Source organism: Lepisma saccharinum, chromosome 2 (genome assembly GCF_977018435.1).
Source record: "Lepisma saccharinum chromosome 2, izLepSacc3.1, whole genome shotgun sequence".
Classification (NCBI taxonomy): domain Eukaryota; kingdom Metazoa; phylum Arthropoda; class Insecta; order Zygentoma; family Lepismatidae; genus Lepisma; species Lepisma saccharinum.
This window is the reverse complement of record NC_139230.1, coordinates 99,274,159-99,302,013: the sequence shown is the minus strand read 5'-3', so window position 1 is coordinate 99,302,013 and position 27,855 is coordinate 99,274,159.

Sequence of the window (27,855 nt, the reverse complement as noted above, 5' to 3'; positions counted from 1 at the left end):
CTAAACCAAACCAATGCAATGCTCAGGTTATAATACCAATAATATGGCTACCGTTCCAAGTATTTTTTTTTGTGAAAGTATTGTGGATTGTGTGGATTAGTACGAGGTGAAGGTAACTAATTTGTACCGTCTGGTTAACCACGACGCGGATATGAGAGGACGTGCAGAACGGAAGAAACGGAATGTTTCCTGCAAGTTATCTAAGTTTCTGGTCAAATAATCGTCTGCAATAAGTGAGAAATAATTCCAAAGGGCGGAATCACAGCCTGATTTACTGAAATTGCTGTTCTCTGCTTGCTTTCCTACTCAATAACATGCAACTCACTATCACTACAATTCACGAATGTTGACGAAAAGAAGATTTAAATAAGATAAGGCATTTTGCCACCCCAAACTCGTGCACCCCAAGGTCCGGGCTGAGACGTTAAGGCAAAATAAATTCATTAAATGAAGGGCTCTGGTATAAAACATGGTAAGTGACATCTTACCATGTACATCTTACATGTACCATCTTACAAAAATGATCAAAATGTCACAAACAGTTCAATCTGTTCTTCATACTTAATTTTTTGCGATTTTCTTGTCACCTGAAGTGAAACGAAGGAAGGTTTTTCACCGTAACACTGGATTGCTCAATATCCCTCGAAACGATCTCCTCTCAGCGGATGATAGTGCATGAGAACTATTGGCAGCGGAGAGGTCCAAGGGCAAGGTGCAACGGGGGCATTTCCACAACAATCTCTCTTTCAAAAGATCATTAACAGATCTACAGCAATAGCAACGTATTCACAATTAAAGTGAAACAAGAAAGGACAATAAATATAAGAATGAAACCTAATTGATTTATATTAATAGAAAAACTAAATACAATGTTTCAAGTGTTACGCCGACATTCGTGGAGGAGTGGTTAGCATAGCGTGCTATGACGCCTGAGGTCCCGGGTTCGAATCCCGGCCTGGGCATGGGTATTTGTGAGTGTCCCTTCATCGGTTTCATTGTACATCAGCCATTTCCATCTTCGCGATTAGCCAAAAGTGGCAGAAAAGCGAAGTAAAATAAACCAATTCAATCAATCAATCTTTCAGCTGTACCATAATAAAACAATTTCATTAATTTTGAAATTAATTGACATCTTTAACCACTTAGTAAAGAAATCAGTTTGCTACTTTAAGCAAATCTGATATTTATGAAAGTAAAAAATAATCCTTTAAATGTATTTAATAATGTTATTTCTAAATATTTAGTGATTTAGTAATTAGTAATGTTGTATTTAAAATACGTATACATATTAGCGCGCACGTGCGTGTAGATTAAGATCTTTGTCCCCCTCAACCAGTGATTTCACACCATGTACACGAAGCAAAAAGAAGAAGAGTCAGTATTGATTTATTTATTTTGTGTTTTAAGTCCACTTTATGCACAGTAAGGCTAATCAGAACTGGACCTACAGTTTAAAGTGGGATCCGAACCACTATGTGCCTCCACCGGGCATCGAACCCCGTACCCCTTGATTACAAGGCAACGACGAAGAGTCAATATGATGATGTTACACTCATATTCTGCCTTCCGTTCCAAAGATATGGGCCTTCCTGATTGTTTCATGCCCAACGCTGTCGCTTTGTAATGAAGAGATTCCGAGATCGAACTTTCATGCCTGCTTGGGGTAGATTGATCAGAGGCTCGAATCCCACTTTAAACTGTAGATCCTTCCCGATTAGACTATCATGCAAAACGTGGACTCAAAACAAAGTTAAACCACAGATGAATGTGGTTTGACCAAAGTTTTGCTTTGACACGTACGCTATATTAAACGATGAAACAACATTGACCCCCCACCCTTCACTCATCCGTTTTGCTTTGTAGTTCGCATGTATTGACTTGAATTATATCCTACTTAAGTGGATGATGGACCAAGTTTGATGTACAGATATTACCAACGATGGCAAAAACGAAGTACGTAGTGACTAGCAGCTAATGCAAACGCAATTTTGAGTCTGTAGCTTTTCCGAACGCGGGATGAGACTTCCTGGCGCCATTCTTTACTCCGCAGACGCTGCCAGCAAGGGAGGCCACAAAGCAAGTTGCACAGAATTAGTTATTGCTTGTGGCGTTCTGAAAGACCACTGTGGAAAATAAAGGAACCCACCACAGAGTGTTTTCTTTTTACTTTGTACAGTCAACAGCAAAGAAATGGTAGGCAAATTGTCCATTGCTATCTTCATTACTTTTTATTCTATATCCTGTGCTGTTTTAAGGAATGACACTATGTTGGTTCGAAGCAGGCATTGCCCTCTTCATATTGACGTCATTATTTCAATTCAGTACCATCACATTGTGTAATACAGACTGAATGAAAATGGTGGTGGACAATTCGCCTACTGTTTCTTTCGCCGCTGAGTGTACAGCAGAACTGTTAAATACATTTATAAAATGATCAGAAAATACTATAACTTTAGATCAATTCGTATTTTCTTTAAAAAAATTTCAGCCTGAGGCTATCCAACTACTCTTCTTTAGCCAACATATTTAAAGACGCTAAAAGCATGAAGCTTGTACAAAATTATGTAACGAGATTGCTAATTTGAAGCAAGTATATATGATAAAATATTTTGAGACTCTTTTTAATCAACGCAAAGCAATGTCCATTTTCTGCAGCGACCAATTTATTCGTCCAACAAACTTATGTAAGTTATTTAGATAACTATCCACTTCTACTCGTTCCTCTGGACCGGCACCAGAAGGCAGAGTGGTTAGCACATCGCGGTACGACGCCAGGGGTCCCGGGTTCGAATCCTGATCTGGGCACGGAAGTTTGTGAGTGTGCATTCATCAATTTCATCATATGATCACTCATCCTCATCTTCGAAAATTAGCCAAAAGTGGCACAAAAAGGGAAGTAAAGTAAAGCAAATTAATCAATCAATCGTTCCTTTGAGGCAGGTGGGAGATTCAGTTCAGACGCGATTGAGTAATGTGCAACGGTTTCACCCCTAAATAGAACCGAGACGTAGTGCGATAATATTTTATTTAGCCCATCTTTTGGTTACATGTTTGACTATGCATTATGGCAATTGCCAGTGAGTCACTGATAAAGTAAAAACATATAAATGTGAAGGATAATAGCAGGTTGACGTGTGAATATACAAAATTATTAATTTGGAGTACCTAAATGTAAAATCGTCGCGATTAACAAAACAGGAAGAAAAGCCACGTAAAATATACAGTGCGTTCAATTTAAAATTGAACCCACCGGAAAAGCATCATGAGAGTAAGTATTAATTTCCTTTTCAATTTCCTTGCCTCCAAGTTCCACACCAAGCTACGTGACTATTCAGCCGTCGTGTTACCATTACAAACAAAAAAAATGCATTGCGTTAGATATTCGTAAATGGGCGGACTGCGGTACAATTTTAAATTAAACGCGCTGTAAATAACCTAGTATAAATAGTTGTTTATTAACTTTGGATTTTCCTTTTGTGTTGCTTACGAATTTAGAAACAGTACCTGAATACTTTCTTCCGAAAGAAGCACTGCACAGGCACACAACCTCCACATGTGTACATAAGTATAAGTGTGTGATTAGAAATTAAATATGAATGATAAGAAACGTTATACTTTTTAAAGATGGTGGAGTTATTGATTTACCGTTACTTGAAAATACCGGAATCTCAGGTATTGGCAACAACGAAATATCGATATATCGAAACGGTACCTTCGTTATTTTCCGGTACTTTCTGCATCTTTGATGTAACCGGTAGTTCGAGATATTGAAATAGGGTATCTAAAACTCACTCTGTACTCGTAATATTCTGAGACTGACACTTGCAAGGTATAAGTTTACTCTCCAGCACTTGAATGAGAATTCTCAGGCTGGAGGAGGGAAAGGAAGGGGGGGGATTTCTCGCGCCCATAAGCAAAGATGAAGACATGGTACTGGATAACAATTCTGCCATTGATTGCAACAACTAGGGTGATGTTTTAGCCCCTTTTCGCCCGAGTAACGAGCATCACATCACGCCACGACGTCTCCGGGGTGTCACTTCGCGAGGTTTTCTTTCTCCTGATAGGAGTGGGAGCTCCTTTTTTAGTTTTACCGTGCGACGGGGCAAAACGAGCCGACATCTGGGCAAAGCATGTCAAGCTGTTGATCACGTGACCTGGGGTTAGAATCTCGAACGTCCCCCAACCTTTACGTTGCAGAGAACGCAATGGCAAATGGGCGCGGTAGGAAGAGAACCAACGAAACGCACGCATTCATGTAATATAAAGATTTTCATATAAAACGTTGTTAAATGTTTAAAAACTCATACTTGACTGATCGAAATCAAATTATTTCAAGGATGGGGTCGACTTCTCAACTGATCACTCTTTTGGTTTGCCTCTAATTATGGTCATCCATTCTTAACTTACTTATTTCTTTTTCCATTGCTTTGGAAGTGGAGATGAGTGGAGTGTCAGGAAATTTCGTTAAAGGACGCAGTTGAGGGGACAAGAAGTGCCAAAATTTGAGGGGAGGCAACTACCCCCACGCCCCCATAATCGCCGCCACTGTGTATAATCCTATTCTAGTTAATATTATTAATAATAATATGTTAATGTAATTGCCCTTGTTCACCAAGAGGTGATTCCATGGCTGATGGTTACTGTGGCACGATATTTAGGGAGTGGCCTCGGCTGGAATCTACGATGGAGTTATTTTTTATGTAATCCGCTTCGAGCTAATTACTTCATTTCCTTGTTTTTAACTTGCTGGTGTATATAGTGCACCGTAAAGCAGGCAAAATTAAAAAAAATATCCTGAAATGGTCACATAAAGGGGGTATATTTTGTGCTGTTAAAACTATTGATTGATTTGGTTTATTTTACTTCGCTTTCTGCCACCTACGGTTAATTGAGTTGAGGACGAGTGATCATATAACCTAATGTAAATGATGAAGAGACTCGCACAAACAGCCAATTTCTGGCCAGGGTTCGAACCAGGGACCCCTGGCTTCGTAGCGCGCTGTGCTAGCCACTCCGCCACGGAGGCCGGTTGCTGAAACCATCGATATCCGTTATCTGTACTCGAAAATATGACCTCTAAATATCGATATACTGAGAACCGACATTTTCGGTATCTTCGGTAACCAACATAAAGTACTCTCTTTAATGGTGACATTCATTTATATCTTGTAAGGTTGAAGAGTAGAGGCACTAACGTTAGGCCCTACGAGAATCTTTGTGCGCGTCTGAATTTATTTGCTCTCATCTACCAACCACTTCGACTCATTGTTATATTTATGATAGAAACGGATGATTTGATTTGATTTGATTTGAGTTGATTTAGTTTATTTTACTTCGCGTTTTGTGCCTCTTGGCTAATTTGCGAAGATGGGGATGAGTGATGAAATGATGAAATTGATGAATGGACATTCACAAACAATCAAGCACGACCGGGATTCGAACCCGGGACCCTTGGCGTCGCAGCGCGCTAACCACTCGGCCACAGGGTCGGGCTAGAAAAACGCCCGCTCTAGTAAAGACGATTTTATTATTATCACTATTAATATTATTATGGTTTGTATATATTCTTTGCCCCAACAGGCAGCGAGCTAGCAGAAGGGCGATTCAGTTGTGTAGAAAGAGCCACAGCTGATGACCGAGACGCACTGGGAAAACATCCCCCCTTTTTTTCAGAAGCGTGCGGTAAAGGAAACGGAGCAAGCACCACTTGCGTTTGTTTTTTTAAACATTTTTGTATCTTAAGTTCATGTCTCTCAATGCATTTAACACCTTAGAATGGAATTAATTTCTACAACATATTTACATGTGCAGACCTTTCAGTTCTCCTATTTGCAGTGGTATTGCCTGCAAACATAAACCGGCTCGCTCAGCCACGCGGGTTAGCTGATCGCGTTACAAGGAAGAGACTGAAGCTTGACGCCCATTGAGACGCGGCAAAACATGGAAATTTCCGGCAACAGATCTGCTGTCTGCTTCTACTTAAACCAAATGGTGTAACGCCCACTACAGTGAAACGCGCGAAACCGAAGCACGAAATTTTTGGCAGGTTATCTTACAGATTATCGCCCATTGAGACGCCGGAAACGGGTCTGTTGTGTTCATTTGCTGAGTTTCTCCGCGTCTCAGTGGACATCATGCTTTATGCAGTTCTTACATGGTCACTGTCCGTCCCCCTTCACGCTAAATAAAAAGCGATTCCAGGCCCGCGTTTGTCCTTGGCAAGGGTGTTGGAAAGAAACTCGTCTACGCTGCCCAAAAGTGTTCTAAATTCCAGAATTTTACATGCATCCGTGGAACCAGCTAACTCGGTACGATTATGCGTGTGTGAAACTTTTCAGTAATCAACAAATTACCATATAAAGTTAGTCAATGATCAATGGCCGTATGGTATATTATTATAAGTAAATTCACCAACCAATACTTGGGCATATCCTGCATGTGATCAGTAACTCCGAAATATAGAGCGTATGTAACATTGCAAATAGGGTGAGGAAGAGTGTGCTATTTGGTAGCGTAGCGTGGCTGCTGCGGACACGTGTTTTCTTTACTGTGGCCATCGTCCTGTGTCATTCTGTTCTTTCGTGTGGTGCTTCTGCTATCTCGAGTGAAAGTAGGGTCTATATTGAAAATGACCGCCATGGATGACAAACCAGACGAGCCACCGATTTGCAGTGGTGCAGTTAAGTACTCGATTTAGGGATCTTTTTCATTCAGTTGAAGAACTTCTACCGAAATGTTGGAGGTGGTGCATTATGAGAGACCGTGCCCTGAACTATGCATAACCAAATCAAGTAAGAAAAACGGGAAAATTTTCAACAATCAGTTAAAAGTGTCTCAGTAACAAACAATATTATGTGGTGGTTCTTGTTGAATTTGTTTTAATTCCACTTTTTAAGTACCACAAAAAGGCTAATTTGGATTGGGCCACAGTTTAAAGTGGGAAATGGCTACGCCTCGACCGAGTATCGAACCCTTTCATTACAAGTTAACGACGTTACGTATTACGTGTGTTATAATTAGCCGAAATGGAAAATTGACCCGTCGTTTGCCTATCACGAAAAGTCACACCCCTGTCCCCCTTCCTATGGTTTAGCTGTTTGACTGTGCATTCTGGCGAATGTCAGTGAGAGAAGGATACGCTTAAACTAATATATTAGTAAAACATTACTCACATTATTCACAGTTTAGAAGTATATAAGATCGTCACGGTTAACCCAATACAAAGAAAAGCGTCATAAAATTACTTAGTATAAATAGAAGTAATACTTAATTTGTCTAAAGTTGCATTATTTTCATAAAGCTTATCCCTTTTGCGTTGATTCCCAATTTAGTAAAAAAAAAAAAACGAACGCACGTTCACCCCCCATATATATTTAGTTTTGAGTTTGTATTTTAAGGCCACTTTATACATAGATAAGCTAACCGGAACTGGACCCACAGAATTGCAGAAATGCGGGACGTTGTCTGATTGCAATATAAATACAACTTGTAAGAAACGTGATACTTATTACGGCTGCTGGAAATATCAATATAGCAGACCCCCAAGTATTGGCATCAAACAAATATGTTCTGCATCTTCGATGTGACCTGTATTTCGATACACCGAAACCTGGTATCTAAAATCCATAACTGGCTGTCCTACGCATTTTATTCTGGGATTGACACTTCCAAGGCACAGTCAACGGCAAAGATAATGGTAGGAAAATTGCCCAACGCTATTTTCATTACATTTTCATTCTATTGTACATCCTATGTTGTTTTTAGGAGTAAACTACGTTAGTTCGAAGCGGGCAATGGCCTCTGCTTATTGATGTCATTATTTCAATTTATTATTATCACACTGTGTAATACAGACTGAATGAAAATGGTGATGGATAGTGGCGGCAATTGGGCGCCAAAACTGGGGTGCAAGGTGCCAAAACTGCTGTGCAAGGTGCCAAAATGGGGAGAAGGTGGCAAGGACAGTTTAGTTTCCCTTCGTATATAAGGTTTAGCATAAAAGTTGCAAAAAAAGGGAGGAAGTGCCCCCCTTGCCACCTCTGGCGATGGACAATTCGTCGTTACCAGGATTTCTGAATAATAGAGCTGTCCTATGTTTTGTTGATGTTTTGTGCATAATAGGTTAGACGAACAAGGTGATTTAAATTGACTTGAGCTTTTATTATAAATCAACTTTGTGTAGAAATAGGCTAGTCATGGTGGACCTACAGTTTAAAGTTGAATCATAACACTATGTGTCTCCATCGAACACAGGACATCTTTATTACAAGACAACGAAGTTGCCACTACACCATCGGGGAGAGCCTCTAAAGACACACCAGCCAAATTATAATCGAGAACTCCAAATTACTTAGGGACAAATAAAGAAAAATAGTACACTAACCCGAAAATGTAATACTAGTATGTTCCTTTCTTTAACACGAAATTAGCATGACCTGCAGACTACATGAGTGTTTCCAAAGACCAAAGATATGTTGCTTATACTCTCTCCTTCACAACAAACTTCAACTAAAAATTAAAACACGAGTGTTTCTCTTCGTCATATTCTGGTGAACCTGATTAACAAAAATGTCAGATCTAAATTTTACTTCCAGTCCGTCTTTATTTACGTGCAGCGCGCAAGGGTAACGTTTCAGGTTTCGAATCCCAGAAAAGCATGCTTTGTAGTACTTGTCCTTTCTTGCATAATGACAAGCTGTACAGTTACGAACAGTTCTGGGTTGTAACGATTTCATTGACTTTCAATTGGACAATTACAAACCAGTAGTGTCAGTGACTGTACTAACGTCCCAATTCGATATTTCAACGGCAGAGTGCTTCTACTGCTTGCGCAAGTGTGTGTTATCTGCTGCCGTAATCTACAGTCGTTCCCCTTCTCCCACTGGTTTGGCTGCGAGAGTAGTGCGTAAGAATTATTTTGACTGGTATCTAATTTTCGCTTCGGGCTACAAGCAAGGTGTAACATGATTGATTGATTTAGTTTATTTTACTTCGCGTTTTGTGCCTCTTGGCTAATTTGCGAAGATGGGGATGAGTGATGAAATTGATGAATGGACATTTACAAACAACCAAACCCGACCGGGATTCGAACCCGGGACCTTTGGCGTCGCAGCGCGATGTGCTAACCACTCGGCCACAGGGTCGGGCAACAAGGTGTAACAAAATTATACCTAATGCCACATATAACATGACGATTATTATTAGAGATTAATTATGATTGCCCTTTTGCAGAGTGAAATACTTTTCTCTTTCGCAATAACTAACAACAACGGGATAGCAAAGTTATGAACTATGAATTAACGTAATGAATAATAGCGTTGGTTTTTCTGTGACAGTTTACTTAGGAAACTCACCTGTGATCGAACGTTTCATTCCCAGTTTTTCTAAATGTAATATTATTATTTTATTATTTTTTTTAAATCATGTATTTACAACGACAATAAGAAGAAAAGTAAGAATACCTTATTTGAAATTGTTAATCCCCCGAGACAAAGGGAGACTGAGTTCGGAATGCAAAAGTTATCCTTCGTACTTGGTTCTTGGAGAGAACCTTCATAGTATTAACATTACGAATGGTTTGTCCAATGAATGAGTAATAATTGCAACAGACAGGCGGAGCAAGGGACGAAAATCCCGTGGATAGAACGAAATTACTATTTACATTGGGAACCATCAAACATGATTTGCTTACCTAAACACTACTGCATACCCAGCCCAAAGCTTGACAAATTAAAAGAAATAACGAGCAAATGTAGAATGAAATGTATTAAGAAACAGTTATTGGTCCATCATTCCCAGCTGAGTTTTATCTTTAGACATCTCTCATAAGTGACTTATCAAAAGTTTCATCTGTCCATGATTTTGCAAAACTCTACCTTTCCAATTCCACCTTCCTCTTCAGAGGTATACCTTGTTCGATACCTGGTGGAGGCACATAGTTCGGATCTCATTTTAAAACGTTAGGTCCAGTCCCATTTAGCCTACCTGTGCATAAAAATGGACTTAAAACTATCCGTAAAAAATCCAGAGATATACCGACCTCCGTACGAAGTGGTTAGCACAGAGTTTACGACGCCAGTGGTAACGTGTTCGCATCTCTGCTGGGCATGGCTGTTCTTTGCGAGTGTTGCTGCATCCACTCCGTAATTTCATCCTATCATCACTCATCCTCATCGTCGCGATTAGACACACTCTGTAGGCGACGCTAAATAACAAAATCAATTTTTTCCATGGGCCCGCACGCACGAACAATATATACATACATTGAAGAAACGGAATAGCAGAAAGGTTTTGACATTTCCTTTCACACACTTTTGTATTTTACATTGAAGGGGCCTTAAGTGATGCATGCCATGGGCCCAAAATATGTAGATCCGTCACTGGCAGTCATTTGTTTTCTCCTCTCTCTTCCAGGGGCGCCGACTTGTCAAAATTATTGGGGGGGGGCTCTAATCACTGAAATAAATGAATGAATGACTCACTCCCTCCCTTTTTAGAAGTAAAAATTACGTCTTCGTATAGCAGTTTTTAAGCAGCTATTATATTCCTCATGCAAATGAAATGTAACATGAAAAACGTTTAGAAAATGTTTCAAAGTCTCTTTATGTCTTTTGTGTCTGCTCATTGTTTTTAGATAACAATTAACATTTTTATTGAAAAGTATGTATTTACATTAAGAGACCAACCTAACAGTTTTATGCTGGCCTCGGTAGCCGAGTGTGTTGGGTGGTCGTACTCAACTCCCTTTGATCCAGAGGTTTCGGGTTCGAGTCCCGGCGAGGGCTTGGGTGTGTTTTAATGTCTGCAACAGACATGTGATGGGTTGCAAATAATGAATATTTAACAGTTTTATTTAATTATTTACATAAATGCTAACACAAATCACAGGAAAATAGTTTTACTTGTTTGTTCTTGCTACAATATATTACTTTTTAAATTTAATTTTGCAATAATAAAAAAATAGCATGTACACTAAGATATAAAGTGACATAAACAACAAAAACATATGAACATGATTTAAAAATAAAGCAAAAGTTGCTCTACGCAGTGGGTTATTTTTTATGAACTCATCAACGAGCGGTCTCAGGTCCAAATTATCAAGCACAGTTTGATGTATGTGGAGTACTCGTACCGCCAAGCTCCTTAGTCTCTTCTGCGTCATTGTAGATCTCAAATATGTCTTTAGTCGGCTAATAGCACTCACTGAATGACCTTTCGGCTGTGGCTGTCGTCACTGACACAGTGCGGAGGACCATCATGAATTTGGCTCCTGGAGGGTGGTATCTTGCAAAAGAAACTTCCTTATGTCACGCATGGTAGTTAGAACCACTTTCTTCTGTTTGGCGATAACACCAAGCATGGACATGTGTAAGGAGAGCCTATCGGCATCCAAATCTTGCCGAAAGAATTCTCGCGTTTGCTGAAAGTTTGTTGTGCAACTGTTCACAGATGAGATGCATTCTCTCTCTACGGCTGTTACTTTTTGTAGTCCTGTACATTCATGTCCTTGTTTAACACATGATTTTGCTGTGTCACACACGTCAATGTATATTGATTTATAATACTATTTTGGAGTGTAGAACTTGCGATGTTTGGCAGCATCAGGATTTTCAAGTCTCTTAGGGACGTGACGTTGCCGGGGCAATTCTGGCTCATCAACGAGGCTTGATTTGCCCTCTGTGCATTTCAGCCAGAACTGCTCAAAACCCATTCGCTTTTCTTGAAAGATGTCAGTCAAGTATTTTAGTTTTGATTCCACTTCTGTAGCACCAATGCGTGGAAACTGAATCTTACAGTTTACCTCTTCTATTGGACCCATCACATGGCAATAGAGGGAGAGAAAGAAAAATGTCTTGAAGTGAAGCATCCAGGTATCCAGCACATTTTGATGCTCCGTCAGTAGAATCTTCTTCAGAAAATTTCTCAAAAAAATTTAGAAGGTTTTCATAGATCCTTAAGATCTGTTGCACACTGGAGGCTCTTAACGTCCACCGACGAGGGCAAAGTGGACGCAGTCCAGTATGGCCAGCCTTCTCATTCACATCAATAATATTCGTAAATATTTGCATTCTTTTAGGGGATTCCCAAACAGTCTTTAACAAGTCGTTGGCTAAATTCATTATGTCTCTGATTAATATATGTAAAATAGTAAATAATAATTATATACTTAGTATATAGTAATTAAGTCATGTGTTTTGCTGTCTCCGGTCATAGCCCCCCCAAAGTTGATGGTTTAGCGGTCTCAGCCCCCCAAAGTTGATGGTCTAGAACATTTCAAATATGTATTTAAAGTTAAGTTCATGTGGCACAATTCAGAATAAACTTTACAAGAGAAGAAAAATAATACATTAGATCCTCTTATCAAAATTATTTGGGGGGCTCTGCCCTCACATCATTAACATTGGGGGGGCTCTGCCCCCACATAATTAACATTGGGGGGGCTCGAGCCCCCCTAAGCCCCATGGAGTCGGCGCCTATGCTCTCTTCTGCATTTACCCGAGTACCGCCGTGTTGCCAGTTTCCTTCACTCCTTCGTTATCAAAAGCTTCAACAACGATAAATATTACATCTTGACTTTCGATGTGTGACGTTCATAATGATAATGCTTAGCACTGAATAAAGGTGACGACCATCTGTTGAAGAATGCTGAACATTTTGGCAACGCAGGAGCAGGATCACATGGTAAAGAGCTCATTGCGTCACCACTCTCCGACCGCTCCCTTACTGTTGAAAATTAAATAACAGGGCTAGTGGATTTTTCTCATCTTGGTCAAGCTTAAACATCAAATTCATTCCCTCTATTTTTTTTAGCTGAAGTTCGACTTTCAATCATTCTTCGGCTAATTCCGTCCTTTGATGCTGATACGTTTTCACCTTTCAAGTAAATGCAGGATTGATTGATTTGGTGTTTGAATAGCACTTTCTGCTAATCGGGACTGGAGCTACAGTTTAAAGTGGGATCCAAACCACTGTGTGCCTCCAACGGGTATCGAACCCGGGACCTCTTATTACAAGGCGACGACGCTACAACTGCGCCATCGGGGAGACCCAAGTAAATGCAGGAAAAATCATGCCTTGTGTAAGAACTAAGAAGCTAAGAGGATGAAAAACGTTTCTGCTCTGTCACTTTCCCTTCCTGCAAGAAAGCGATAAGAACTGCGTGCTTTTTTTTTTTCCTTTCGCCAAACTACATTATACATGCAGTACAAGAAGACCTGTGTCCGGTGGTTGACTGCGGACGGAATAGATAGTCAAAATGCTACAAAAGGAACGTTTGACCCATCTTTCAGGGCTGAAAGACGGTGTTACGGAGTATCTTTGCGAAACTTTTCTTTGGTTTGTTCAAAAGATTTACTGGTAATTCATTACTGCAAAGATTACTGTAACTGTGTTTGCTTTATCAATATTATTTCCGTACTCAACCCACGATTTTCAAAGTGCTTTGAAGCAGTCGAACGGTTATTGCCTAACATATACGGCCAGCCCTATGTAGTTGTGGTAATTTCTTCGGCCTGTAATCAAGGAGATCCGGGTTCGATACCCGGGGGAGACACACAGTGGTTCGGATACAACTTTAAACTGTAGGTCCAGTCCTGATTAGCCCATCTTTGCATAAAGTAAACTAAGAAATCAAGTTAGCGTGATAACAGATTTATTTACAGGTGGGAGCTCGAACATTTCTGGCTCTTGAAGCCAGTTGGGAAGCTACGTGAATTAGTGGGATCCGATCGAGAATACCAGATAACAGCGGCAATGCGATTCGATGTTCTGATCACGTGTCAACCAATCAACAGGCGTTTGTTATTCAAGGGCAGTTTCGCCACGGAGTTTATTCATCGTGACTGTTATATAGATGATTAATTGATAAGATGAGCGGGAAAATATTGAAGAATCAGTCTGTTATCCTAACCACTACGTCAGCTTGTATTGTGTTTCACGCTAAACAGAGCCGAATTCTGTCACTGGGTTATGATATGCCAGCTGGAAAGTTATGGAACAGCTGCCTATCTACTCGTACAAGGGGTTTTAGAGCAACTTTCCTTTTAATAAAACGTAAAATTTAGGAAAAAATTGCATGATCCAGGAGTGGTAAGAAATAACTCATAATCTCCTTATGCTCACATCCCTTTACTACATTTATAGGCACGCCACTGAAAGGGTGGGAATATTACCCACAAACAGGAGCGGGGTGTAAGGGATGACTTTCCTTCAAGCGCCTAAATGACAACGTCTCTTTTAGGTATGACACGATGGACTCAAGGAAGGGGGGCGGGGGGTTCGTACTAGGATACCTAGGGCCGCACAAAAATGAGAAGCTGAAGGAGCAGAAGTGAAGAAGACCATGGACTATTAAAATTTCTTAACGTTGTTATAATAGCAGAATAGAACATGTCAAATCCTTTTTCTTGCTAATTTCATGAACGAAGGAGTATCTAGCGCTTAAATAAGTTCTTACATCATGACCATATTTTCAAAGGTCACGTGATACAAACAATATGTACAATTTTATTGCTCGAATATAAACAATTGTTCCTCGAAATAAGAATGTAAACATTTTGAATGCCAACAATTAAAAGTAAAGTGGAGAGATATTGAAGGCTGAAATCAACATCCTTGTTTCTTGGTTCGCGTCCAGTGTGGCTATTGTTTTCCTTTAGTGAGTTTGCGGTATTTGTGTTATATGGCGAAATATATATTGAAAGTGGCAGTTTTAAAGGACAACGAAGTTTAATGAATATTTTTAATCAGATGTATCGATATTTTAAACTATACAAGTGCTATTAGTACAGAGTGTGCATTTTGCAGACAAACGGGGCTTTGGCGTCTAGACTCACACTCAGTCTGTGTGTTGCTAACCGCCCATGCGTGTTCGTCATTGCCTGGCTTCAATTTCACCCTAATCTTCGCGTGACCAAAAGAGACAGAAGCGAGATGTAAACTAATCAAATCAATAAGTAGATAACAGCAGCAAATGTTGTGTCTTCATGCAAATGTCGCATATAATGTGAAGGCTGGGATGAATGATGAAACAGACTGTTGGAACAAACACAACTTCATGTCCAGGTTTTTTAACCGGGATGCGAACCTAGGACACCGTGTGTTTTGTGGCACGCTACGCTAACAATTCAGCCACAGAGCCGGCTTGCGGGAGTGATTCCCGAGACGTAAACAATATAACTGGGAAGATGAAAAGAGACTGTTGCATTGGCGTCTTCAAGTCTGCACGGAGCGTTCACCACATCAGTTGCAAAACTTTAACTTGATTTTGCTGTTTCATGGGTGATATTATTTATTCCCATATTTTCGGTCATTGTGTTTCTGTATAATCAAGGGGTCTCGGGTTCGATACCCGGTGGAGGCACTAGTGGTGCGGATCCCAATTTAAACTGTAGGTCCAGTCCCGATTAACCTGACTGTGAATAAAGTGGACTTAAAACACCAAGTCAATTAATTGTGTTTCTGTAGTCGAACTTTGAGATATGCATGCGAAAAGAAATGTTAATTCCACGATGGTGGATTAAGGGTGTATGCTTTGTTAACTGACTAGCAATTACAATTATGGAAAATTAAATCTTTGTAGGTAGGCTCACCTAAAGACTACTGGTAAAATGTTTTACTTTTATATAGGACTGCTGAATTCACCGCATTATTCCTACAAGGGAAGGGAAACTATGCCTTCAAAATGTAAATACTTTTATCCAAAACCCGATTAGCCTTCCTGTGCATAAAGTGGACTTGAAACAAAAAAAATAATCAATCAATCTTATCCAAAACGCTAGTAAAAAAAGTAAAAAAAGAGGGTGGGAAAAGTTGTTTTCAGCACTCTGTCGCTGTCCTCAATATTTCGGCATGCATGTCTTACTTGAGAAGCACGGACTTGAACTTTCCTACAGTATAAACGAAATATTACGTGCAACCCTCCCCCACTCCATCCGCCAAAAAATCTGCTGCTACCAGGGGGCTCTGGGTTCTACTCTAACTCCGCGCTTTTAATCCGAGGAGACGGGGTTCTTCACACATTGACTCACATGCTAGCATTTCATGAAAATTCGCGCTTTTAGTAGGTCATTCCCAGTGAATAGAACTGCGGAGGTGTAGCTCGCGCACATTGAAACAATGTTTGTTAAAAAGAACTTACGAAGCTTGGTTCACGTCAAAATAGAGGCCTAGCAGTCTTTGTCGAATTGTATGACTCGTTCCCGTGTGTCTCCATATCGATGGCGGGGCAATCGTTTCACGGTTAAGCTCTCGAAATTAGTAATATTTTATCATTACTGCAAGAATTGTGCGTTACTTTTCCTTTCCTTTATGCTTACTTGAGAAATGTAGATTTATTTCAATTTCACTGGTTTTTATAGTTTTCACTTTGTTCTACAATACGTATATCCTATCAACATACGTATTTTGTATTTTTACCTGCTCAAATGATATAACTTGGTTCTCTAATATCTAGAGTTGAAGCACGGCCAATTTGTAGCCATTTTTATACCTTACTTAAAACTGTTATTCCGACGAAAAATGTTTGTGTTATTGAAGTCGTGACTTTAGAATTTTATGATCTGTAGGAATCGAAGATGAAAGAGTTACAAATTACATCACCTAGCCTATACCTTTTTTCGACTACATTTGAATTGTATTCTAGCTCAGGAGTAAAAGACAGAAGAGGAAAGGTGGCAGCCAAATTGTTGAATGAATGGGAATCTGACCAAAGCGAAGAACCCTTGCAGCAATACCATATAATACACGATTGCAAGCATAAAACCATTGTTTTACAAAAGAACTACAGTTAAGACTGGAATAAGTTTGTTTTTTCTTATCCCTAGCTTCCCCTGGCGTACAAGAAATTAACATACCTGAGGGGGCCTCAGAGGCCCAGACATTTTTTTCCTTTTTAACATTAAAATTAAAATTCATGGAACAATTTTTTAATGAATCATTTCTTCTTTTGTTGTTCATATAACTTATATAACAAATATAATAATTGCAAAATGACCATCATGTGAACCAATTATTACACGAGTGTCACACACATTTTATCATTCAGTAGACCTCAAAATTACATGTTAATGTTGAATCAATGGTATTTCTTGTTTTCGTATGTGCTGTTCTCAAGTAATTATAATAACTACATTAATTACCATAATTATCAACCAATTGTACACTGTTACAGGCACAAGTTTTATGGCGGAACATACTGATAGGCCCACAGCGTGAATTTTCCTCCTATGTACGTTACCTTCATCATTGTATGAGCAAAAGTAATTCAGAAATATTGGTAGGGACCATTGCAACGTATTTTAATTTATTTTAATTTTTTAAATACAAATGTCCACAGTTGAGAATTTCGTTGGCCTGGAATCCCCCCCCCCCCGGGTAAGCTAGTGCTAACAATGTATCATTTTAATTAAGGGCGCGGGGGAGGGGCTGATTCCAAATAAATAATGGTTATGCACAATATAATGTAATCTAGTCAGTAGGGCGCCTGTCTGCCACACGGGAGTCCCTTGGATGATCTAAGGTCGAAATGTTTCCGCCGTTGTCCCCGCGTAAAGCGACTGGAGCTCATCCAGCCTCAAATAAATGGTGGGTAACTAGAGGTAAAACTCTGGGGTGTAAAGGCGACAGGAACGTAGTGCTGATCACATCACCTCCAAATTGGCCGTGATCGAAGAGTGTGTGAGGCCTTACACATCTTTTTAGATAGTCTGATAGATAGTCTGTTAATTTTTACGAGACTAAAACAAAATGAAGAAGAACTGCATTTAGAATGTAATCGTTACATGCGTACCTTCAGTCACTGCCACAAATACTGTAGGCGCAATGCCTATCAAGTGTGTTAAAAAAACACCCCGAAACGTTTGCCGAAATCGTGGCCATGACGGTGGGTGTGATTTCGCGCAATGAATATCATCCAGTGGAAACTGAACCACTGAGGCTCGAACGCCGGACCGCCGCATCGTTACATGTGATACCGTTACCACTACGTGACTTGCGATAGTGGACAGCAGTCATACTATTTCCCCATCTTTCTTTGCAGTTCACGTTAATTGTGCAGCGAACTTGAATCAATTGGGGGTATTGCGTTCCCAACTATAACTATCCCCCTGCACACGCCACTGATGCTTGGGTGTATACATTACTCTCGTTCACTTGGAAGTGAACCCGAAACTCGAGCTCTCACGGCAGATCCACCACGCATGTCTGGGCGAAACAACTCCAGAGTCCAGACTCCTAGGCGCCAGTAAAAGATAGCGGTGGAGTCGTGCGAGTTTCGTTGAAAGGAACGTTCATTTCTACGCACGTGGCCAAAGTCCTTTGTTACGCTGGTTTTGTTGTGTTTTTACTGTTGTCAATATTTAGCTGCAGGATACATGCAAGGCGTGACAAAATTACGATTTATCTTTTGCAGAGTAAAAAAAAAATCTCTTTCGATAAAGTTAACAACAACGAGATAGGAAAATACTTAAGCAGACATCAACAAAGTGAATAACAGCATTTGCTTTTCTTCACCTTTTGATGTATTACCAACGCAAATAGATGCCATTGTTTTTTTTAAAACTGCCGATACTGTGCGTAGATGCAGTGAGGACTTCTGCCACCAAAATGGCACGTTTGCTGTCTCTTCCAATTCTCTCTATACTCTGCCCCGGGTATCTATGGAGCAAGGCTGCGCAAGAAAGGGGAAGAGTGAGTAAGCGGAGCGCTGCTGGAAAGGGTGGTCGTTCTTCACGTTTACCACAATCACGTTCCCTCGCACGCGTTCCTTAGTCAGTCCTCCATATTGACTGATTGCGCAGAGACTTGCTTTCGTTCGGCCGCTGCAGAGAAACCTGGGGCAGAGCATATTTCCAAATTATTTCCTATTTGCCTCGTTAGAGATACGAAACTGACGTAGGAATTCCAACCCAGAATTTTTGGTGCTAAGATAATGAGTCCACCGAGATTTTACAATCCTAACGTCCTTTAACTTTTCCAAGCAATCATAGCTGAAAGATATAAAAAGGTTCGATTATAATTCTGTTAAAGTAGAAGCATTTTTCGTAAGTAACGAAAGCGCTTTGCTCATATTCGAATAGCACCGTTCAGTAAACAAACGATTCATTGATTGACTTTGTGTTTTAAGTACACTTTATGCACGGTGTGGCTAATCGGGACTAGACCTACAGTTGAAGGTGGAACCCGAAACACTATATTCCTATGCCTTCGTCCGCTATCGAACCTGGGACCCCTTGATTACAAGGCGACGACGTTACCACTACACCAACGGGGAGGTCCCAGTTAACAAACGAAACACAATACGAGTGCAAGGAAGAGTAACAGTGTAAATAATGCTTTATTTTCTTCTACAACACACCCGATATTAACACACTTTCAAACAACATCGCTAATTTTGGTTACCGTCAATACTTTCTTCTACAGATGAAGCAAATGAAAATTGATATGTGAGGGCATAGTCTTGCGCACGGGGGGTGCCAATGGTGACTGACCACCCTGGAATGTGTCCTCAAAAAATAAAATATGTAGAAATAACCACTACAATAATGAAAGTTATATTTCCCGTAATGCCTCCAAATTGGAATTTTAACAGTTTGGTCTTTCTCGAGTTCTAGCCAGATGGGAGAAGCGATTTGCAGCCAAAACTGGAAACATCTGGAAACATCTCCCTTTCTCTCATTCTCATTCTACCTTTACTAACCAGATATTGTTGAGAAGCATCGACATGGAGAAAAAGTATACAAAATTGATTTATGTACGAGAGGTGGTCAGAATTGCTACAGCGTAGAGCTAGAATTTATGTTTGCATTCATTAATATTTACATCGCTTTTCAGCCACTATTGGCGACGACGAAGATGAATTATGAGTTACACTTACAAAGGTAGACTCATGCAGGCCGGAACTTAAAAATACTTGATTGATTTATTTAAATTATGGACACGTCAGCACATTTAACACTCACTCGGGTCCCCCATTTCCCACTTCTTCACTGCCTTCATTTGAAAATGTTGGTTTTCTTAAAATTTCGGAGTGGACCGTAGCCCCTTCAACCATCCCCCCTCGGCCTACGCCAGTGATTACGTACAGTCGAGGCAAATACTAGAACTGCCGTCGTCTGAAGACTCAAGTCTGTACACCCTAGTTAAAAACAGATGTTGCGAAGGGCAACTTAGCATGCAGGGCGCCAACACGCAACCGCAGAGGATTATACTGTCCGTGCATCTGGGCTCCAGATCCTCATTATTCTGCAGAATGCGGTCCAGGGTTTTACTGCGTGGAATTCGTACTTTTCACAAACGTCACGCCTTACACCTCACACAGGGAATCGAACCCGGATCCATTGGCACCTAGGTCGCCAGTATACCACTGAACACGATCGACCACCGAGCTATCTACGTATGACCCATACAATGCAATGAAAAATGCTGCACGCCAGGCTGATAAAAATCAGAAGGACTGATAATAGCCTAATTGTCAAAATACTTTTTACTCCAAGGTGTGAGTTTAACGAGTAACTAAAGTAAACCGTGCTCTAGAGAAATATTTTAGTGCTAACTTTTGGACTTTAGAAGATGTTGACTTTCTTAAATGTTCCCTCCTAATATTCTAAAGCTCATGAAATATTGTTGTTTTGCAAACACCAATTCACTTCTTCCCTGCCTACAGAGGAACGCGACCCGCCTCTGCAACTCATATGACGTCATGCTTCAGAAGGGAGAGTTTCCAGGACCGCGTTGCATTCACCTTGTGGCCTTCCAACGGTGGGAGAGCTCCACCTTTGACCCCTGTGTACCTTCACAGCATGATTCAATGCACGTAGATTATATTTACCTTTTACCTTTAGAATAAGTATCACTGAAGATTTCAACGACGAATTTAAAATTCCTTTTTCTCCCATTTTCCCTGTTCCCTCTCACGCGTTAATTGGTCGAGCACTCTCGAGTCACTCTCGGGACAGATAATACAAACAGAGCTACAATGTGCCTAGCTCGTAACTTCACTCAAAGTTTCAGAAAATTGTACATGAAAGGCCGAGTTATCCAATATATATAAAGCCCCAATCCCACCACTGACTGACTCACTGACACAAATGTTCTCCATGAAGGAAGCCCCGGAGGCGAGAAATGCCCGATTACGACACCCCATGAAATCGTCACAAAAGGCCGAGAAAATTCAAAAATAGCTCAAATAGCCCTTCTTTTTTCAAGTCCTTAGCAACCGTTGCCACGGACATTTTTTGCAGCACACACTGTTTCCTTCAATTCTTAATTGTGGAGATACATTATATTTCTCACAGATCTTCAACACACAGCTGAATCAACTCCTGGCTTTGAAAAGGTGGATCAAACGAGGGTGACATCTACATAATAAGGAGTTTCAGCCCAGATACAATTACGTATATATATTGGTAAACTCAATGCGAAAATATTATCTACATCGTGGTTGCTTTAACTAAATGTTTAGAGGTATAATAACAAACAATTATTTAGAGAGTTTGCCGTGCTTGTTGTTCACCATGGAAACGGACGTTTCTAGAGAACTTAAAGAAAGTTTATTTTCACCCCAAAAACTATTGTAAGCGAATTATACTAGACATTTCGTATTTCAAAATACGAGCGTCAGAATTTATTACAGACGCAAGGTAGGAATTTGGGGGGAATGACGGAAAACAGTTATTATCCAATTCCGTTCAAATATGTGAAAATGACAAAAGACGTAAATATTGCTTTTCCAATTTAGTGTCCCTATTGAATCCGTTTACAGAAAACATCCAACTAACTATCTTGAAACTGTTTTTACTTACCCAGCTTATTATTAAGAAAGTAAACAAGAGGCCGAACACACATAACGTTATGTTCAAAGCTTTTCAAATAAGGGAGCCACGTCGGCGAGCGCATGAGACATGTCGCTATTTAATTCGTTTATATGCAATATCTAAATATTTTGAAACGGACCATATGTACCCAGTTTATTATAATGAAACTAGACAATAATATGTGTTAAATATTTGTAAAATATTAGAGCATATACACACGCAAGCGAACTTATACACTTGTTTCCCTTCATCCAATACAACATGCACGCATCTTCAAAATCATTAAGATCATTGAGGAACCCCAGCTATAACATGATTGGGCCCACAACGTGGCCGAAGGTCAAGCATGCGAGCGTACAAGTCGTGGCCAATGGCCACGCCAAAAGTGCGCGAGTCTTTCCACATAGAAACGCTGCAGCACAGTCGGAATATTGGCCACCCTTCTTCTTCACGCCACTGTTCGATCATATCAAATTACATGCGCATGTTGATGGTTTGAAATCTCTGGAATTCAGAAGGAGCGAGCGAGTGATTTAGAGAGCCAAGGAACACCCCCTCCCCCTTCTGTTCCAGCCGTAAATACGATAACGTGATTATTCAGTTACAGAGGAAGAAAATACACTCCTCACAAAAAGTTTGGAATATTGTTACGTTAGACAATAGGTGATAGACATAGCCTTGGAATGCAACAACACATAGCATCTGTCTTGTGGACGTTCTTGTCTTTTTGCCAACATATGCCACCGTGCATATCACCTATTGCCTAATATATTATTATTCCAAAATTGTTGTGCCTAATACAACAATATTCCAAACTTTTTGTGAGGAGTGTAATAGCTACCATAGTTTTAAGGAAACAGTAAGAACTGGCTGTGGAGGAGCGTCGGTACTTAATGGACAAATCGCAGAATAACTAACAACCTAGCAGAATATGTACTAACTATGGACTTAGCATCAATGTCCTTCAAGAACGTAGTTTCTGAGGCGTATTACATGGAAGTGGAAACGTTGATATTGGAGTGCCTACTAACAGTTCACTCATTAGGTCCTTAGTTATGTTGTCATTTATATAGGGTGACCGTACGTCCCGTTTTGAACGAGACAGTCCTGTTTGAGAGGCGTGTCCCGGTCGTCCCTTCGATATTATTTAGAAACACTATTTGTACCGTTTTAGAAAAGCCTAGGGGTTAGCTTGAAAACCAAGTATAAAGTTGAGACATTTCATGCTAAAAAAAAAAGTTGTATTGTTTTGCGTGTGTTCCGTTATTTGTAGAGAGTGCATAAGTATGCCCAAGAAACGTATATGCAGTTTCAATATGAACTTGGGACAAACCACAAACTGAAGTGCGAAATCTCGCGTCAGATGTGTGGGGTAAGGTTTTTGAGGAGATTTACAAACGGTTGGTGAAAAATAAAGCCGCTCTCAAGAAGATTGATTGTTCTGATACATACTTCTGGCACTCCCCAACTTCTGCGTAGGGCTAACATCAAAGGTTGATCAGAAGGAACCAGAAATACTGTGTAAGTCACACCGAGATTATAATAAATAATAGCTCTTGACAACGAGAGATCATATTTCAAATAATAAAATAATAATAATACTTTAATTATAACAATAAATTTATAATTAGGCCTAACTGATTTTTCATGAGGGGAGGAGGTACACTGATCTCCTTGGGATGTCCCGTTTTGGGGTCAAAATATTATGGTCACCCTCCTACTAGGGCGCCAGAATATCTAGCTCCTGGGTTCTCATTCCATTGTAATTATCATACTCTTACCATGAAAAGGTCTCCTGCGTATTATCTGCGGTCCCGGGTTCGAACTTAGATGAGAGCTCCAAAATTTGGGTGATGACGCAACACAATTAATATAATTCAAAGACTTCATAAGGTTCTCCAGGCGGGGGAGAACCGGAAATTTTTCCACCTGTTCAGGCAGCTCCGGCGTCCACCCATCGTCGTATAAAGTGGGTACCTGGAGGAAACTCTGGGGGTAAAGGCGGCAAGGGACGTGGTGCTGATCACATCACCCACACCTTCGGCCGTAATCAAGAAAGTGTGAGGCCCTAACCCCACGCTCCCTATACGCCTTCATGGCGTGGTGCATTGCACAGGGGAGCACTTTCCCTTCACTTTTTTTTTTTTTAAATAAGGACGATCTGGCTCCTATTGAGAAAGTCTGATAACAGCGTCGATGGGACTGAATGCGATCAACGAAGAACCCATTTGATAAGCTCTGGTCTTCAAAAGGCTGTTGGACTATAGAGTTACTAAATACATGGTAAAAACAGATAACTTGGTCCAAATTTAACAATGTATATCTTGTCCCAACCCTCCATCCTGGTCTTGTATATATATAAGTGTCACTTCACCAGAAACCGAATTCATTGCCTGTGTGCTCACTGCAGGTCGGTCTGCTTGAGACGATTCCAGACACTTTGGCGCCAGCGGCCAGCTGGGTCGCTCGGAACTTGCTTTTGGCGCGCCACGATTCGGATGGAAACAGACAACTCTGCTAGTGATTCTTGCAGTCTAATTCTCGAATGAATATTTCACTTGCTCTCGTTGCCTTCACTAATTCTATTTAAACCAGCCCAATAATCAAAGAACAAAATAGCTATATTGGGAACCTTTCCAACAACTCCCACATTCGCAAAATAGTACATATTGTGCTTGGTTAAGTCCGCTTTATGCACAGTAAGGCTTATTGGGAATGGATCTACAGTTTAAAGTGGAATCCAACCCACAAAGTGCCTCCACCGGGTATCGAACCCGGGACCCTTTGATTACAAGGCGACGAAGCAACCAATACGCCATTTTTTTAAAAGGAATACCCCTAACCGGAAGTATCCCCCGTTTTTCACTATATTATCAAGATTTTCATTTCTCGGTTATTCTCAATTTTCACTTTTTCTCATTTGGACAAACAAATACCCGTGCCTTACCCGGGACTCGCACCCGGAACCCCTGACGTCGAGGCGCTCTGTGATAACCACACCGTCACGGAGGTCGACAGGGCCATCGGGGAGGCTTTAAGTGGAACTCGTACCCCTCCTACTTGACTGCGAGAAGAACTACCGAAATAAGAAAGGACCGGGCGTCCGGTAAAAAAGGCGCGAAAACGAAATGCTTGTGGTTCAGGTGCTAGGACGCAAAGAAGCACCAACAGGCTTCATGGGTGACGTGGAAGTAGAGGTCAGGTGATCAACAGTTACTGTGATTGGGTGGTTGCAAGGAATGAGATTTATAAAACATTTTCTTGTTCGCTCCATTCGCGAAACAAACATTTCTCTACGATTCACATCAAGTTTATACGTCAATCATTCATTATTACAATTATGCCCTATTTCAGGGGATCCCAAACTTTGTAGTTTCAAAAGTTTTCCGCGGCGCCCAAGTCAGAATATAGGCATAGGCCTATCTAAAACTTGCAACGCTAAGTTAGTGTTGTTAGGTTGCTTGCCTTATGTTAAAAAATAAGCACATATTTCAAATTCAGAAACATTGTTTATGTAAAAAGTACTAAATAAGCACATGTTTGAAACAATCATATCTAAAACCCTGTGTAGACTAACAAGTAAGTGGCATTTCAGTTAAAATTCCGGAACATTTCGCGGCACCCCAGGGCGCCGCGGCGCACCCTTAGGGAACCACTACCCTATTCAATATTGAATCAGTTTGTTAAGAAAGGTTTAATTAAAATGTCCATTAAGACTCACACCATTATAAACTTGGATAGTTTTGCTGTACTGGACTTCTGGTAAATTAACACTTAATTCATTTTACAAAGAAATTAAATAAGTTACTTTTCCTTTGCTCAAATTTGTTCAAATGTACAGTCTACATGGAACAGCCATCTGAAGCACCACCCTCCTCCCCCAATCAAATAACTCCAAGAGAAATAACTTTTTTGTCGACTATAGTCTCCAAATTCTGTTCTCAACCAGAGAGATAAAATCGTAACAATTCTATTGCGAGTGACCCTTCACAACGATGAGGAAAGTGAGATCCTAGTTCCAGCGAATAATTTGTTAGGGCCGCTTCAGTTGATTATAGTGCACGCTGAGTGTGCACATAAAGTAGAGTTTCAAATATAATGAGTGGCTTCGCAAATGATCTACGGAGACTGTATTTGTATAAGCATTCTCTTCCTTTCCTGAGGAGAATTCAATAAAACAATGGCTTGGTGTAGCTTTCAGAGGGGAGCGGCACGTGACACGCTTAACTTGCAAGCCAGCATTCAGAAATAAATGCAAACTTTCGTATCAAGACAGGTCAAGCTGCACGTGTAGCTCTGATTAGGCCGTTTTCTCAATACCGTGCATCCTGTCACCTAGTGCTCTTGTTAGCTCATGCGCGGTGAATGTTTGGATTTAGACTAACTGTGCTAGTGTCGCTTGCCGCTTGCAGCTTCTGTGTGAATTCTCCGTGTCGCTTGTCGCCAGTCACTTGTCTGTCGTTTGCAGCTTTCTTGCCTTGTAAGGGAGAGAAAGCGCTAACCAACACATGTCCCTTGGAAGCGAACCAGCAGTAATGAATTGAACCTTTCGAACAGAAGCGACACGACAAGATGCAGGTGTCGCTTGTAGTTTGCGTGTCGCTCTGATTGGCCAGTTTTGTTATTACCGTGCATCATGTCGCTTCGTACTTTTGTTCGCGCATGCGCGGTGAATGCTTTGCCTTATATTGAATGGTCCAATGTCGCTTGTCGCTTTGGAATAAAATCTCCATGTCGCTAGTCGCCTGCCGTTTATGCCGTTTAAGCAGATTCCAGACCGAAGCGTAACGCGACAAGCGACAAGCCTCGGTAATCATTGCAACGTTTCGAACTGATACAGCACGGTAAGCTGCAAATATTGCATGTCGCTTGGTTGTGTCATTCAAACTGGCTACTTTATCAATGTTGCGCATCGTGATGCCTCCACTTGTGCACGGGCGGTGAATGTTTTAGTCTACAAGACAAAAGGGACCCGTGTCTCTTGTCGATGTGGAAGCACACTGTCGCTTGTCGCATCGGTCAGAATTCTTCGCCTGACCCCTTCAAGGAGACTTCAGATCGAAGCGACAAGTGGCAGGCGACAATCGACAGACAACACTGGCATGGACGTCAGCAGGGTTTTTTCCAGGGAAGGGCAAGGAAGGTATTTTTTTTTACAGGGGGAGCAAATAAGCCACATTTTACCCAATGTTCCTTCAAAAAAACATTGCTTACATTTGAATTTATCATGTTCGTGCATTAATTAACACATATTATTGTGGCTGAAATGGAATTATATGTGTGAAATATATAATTTTTGGTTGACTTTCATTTTCCAAAGGGGGCACGGGTCCCCCTTGCCCCCCCCCCTTACGGACTCCCATGAACTCTGGCGACTTCGATCTAAAGCAAGAAATTCACCGCTCATGCGCCAAAAAGCTAATGCACCGAGCCGAAAGCGACATGTGCAGCTTGCCCTGTCGCATCAATGCGAAAGGTCGAATTGATTACTGAGGGTTCAATTCCAAGCGATACGTATCTCTTGTCGCTTGTTACCTATTGCGTTTCGCTTGGTAGCGTTCCAATAAAGAGCTTCGTTTCACACAGTTGCGGCATGATAGGCCACACAAGCCTGCTTTGATTTCTGAAATCTTCAAACAACACATAAAAGTATGCAAAGTAAAAATTAAGATTCAGCGATTAGGGTAAATGTGATTATTTTCTCAATTCCACAGTGGGGCAAAAACTCCTTAAGTACGCCACTGACTGCGCCGCAGTTAATCCCTTCCTAACTCCGCCGCGAGAGGAACTCTTCTTTTTTTCCCCCCTCCCCTTCCGAATGATCTGCGCCGAGACAGATAAGTGCAAGCTACGCGCTCTCAATTGACGCCGTAAAGCGCGTTTCACAACTTTTTGCCCAATTCGGTATGGTACGTAGCTGCTTACACACAGGAAGAAATCATGTGACCTACAAGAATTGTGATTGGTTGGACGGGTTTTGCAATATTGATTGGTACCCACAACGGATGCAATTGTATTAAAATTACAACACGTAAAATAG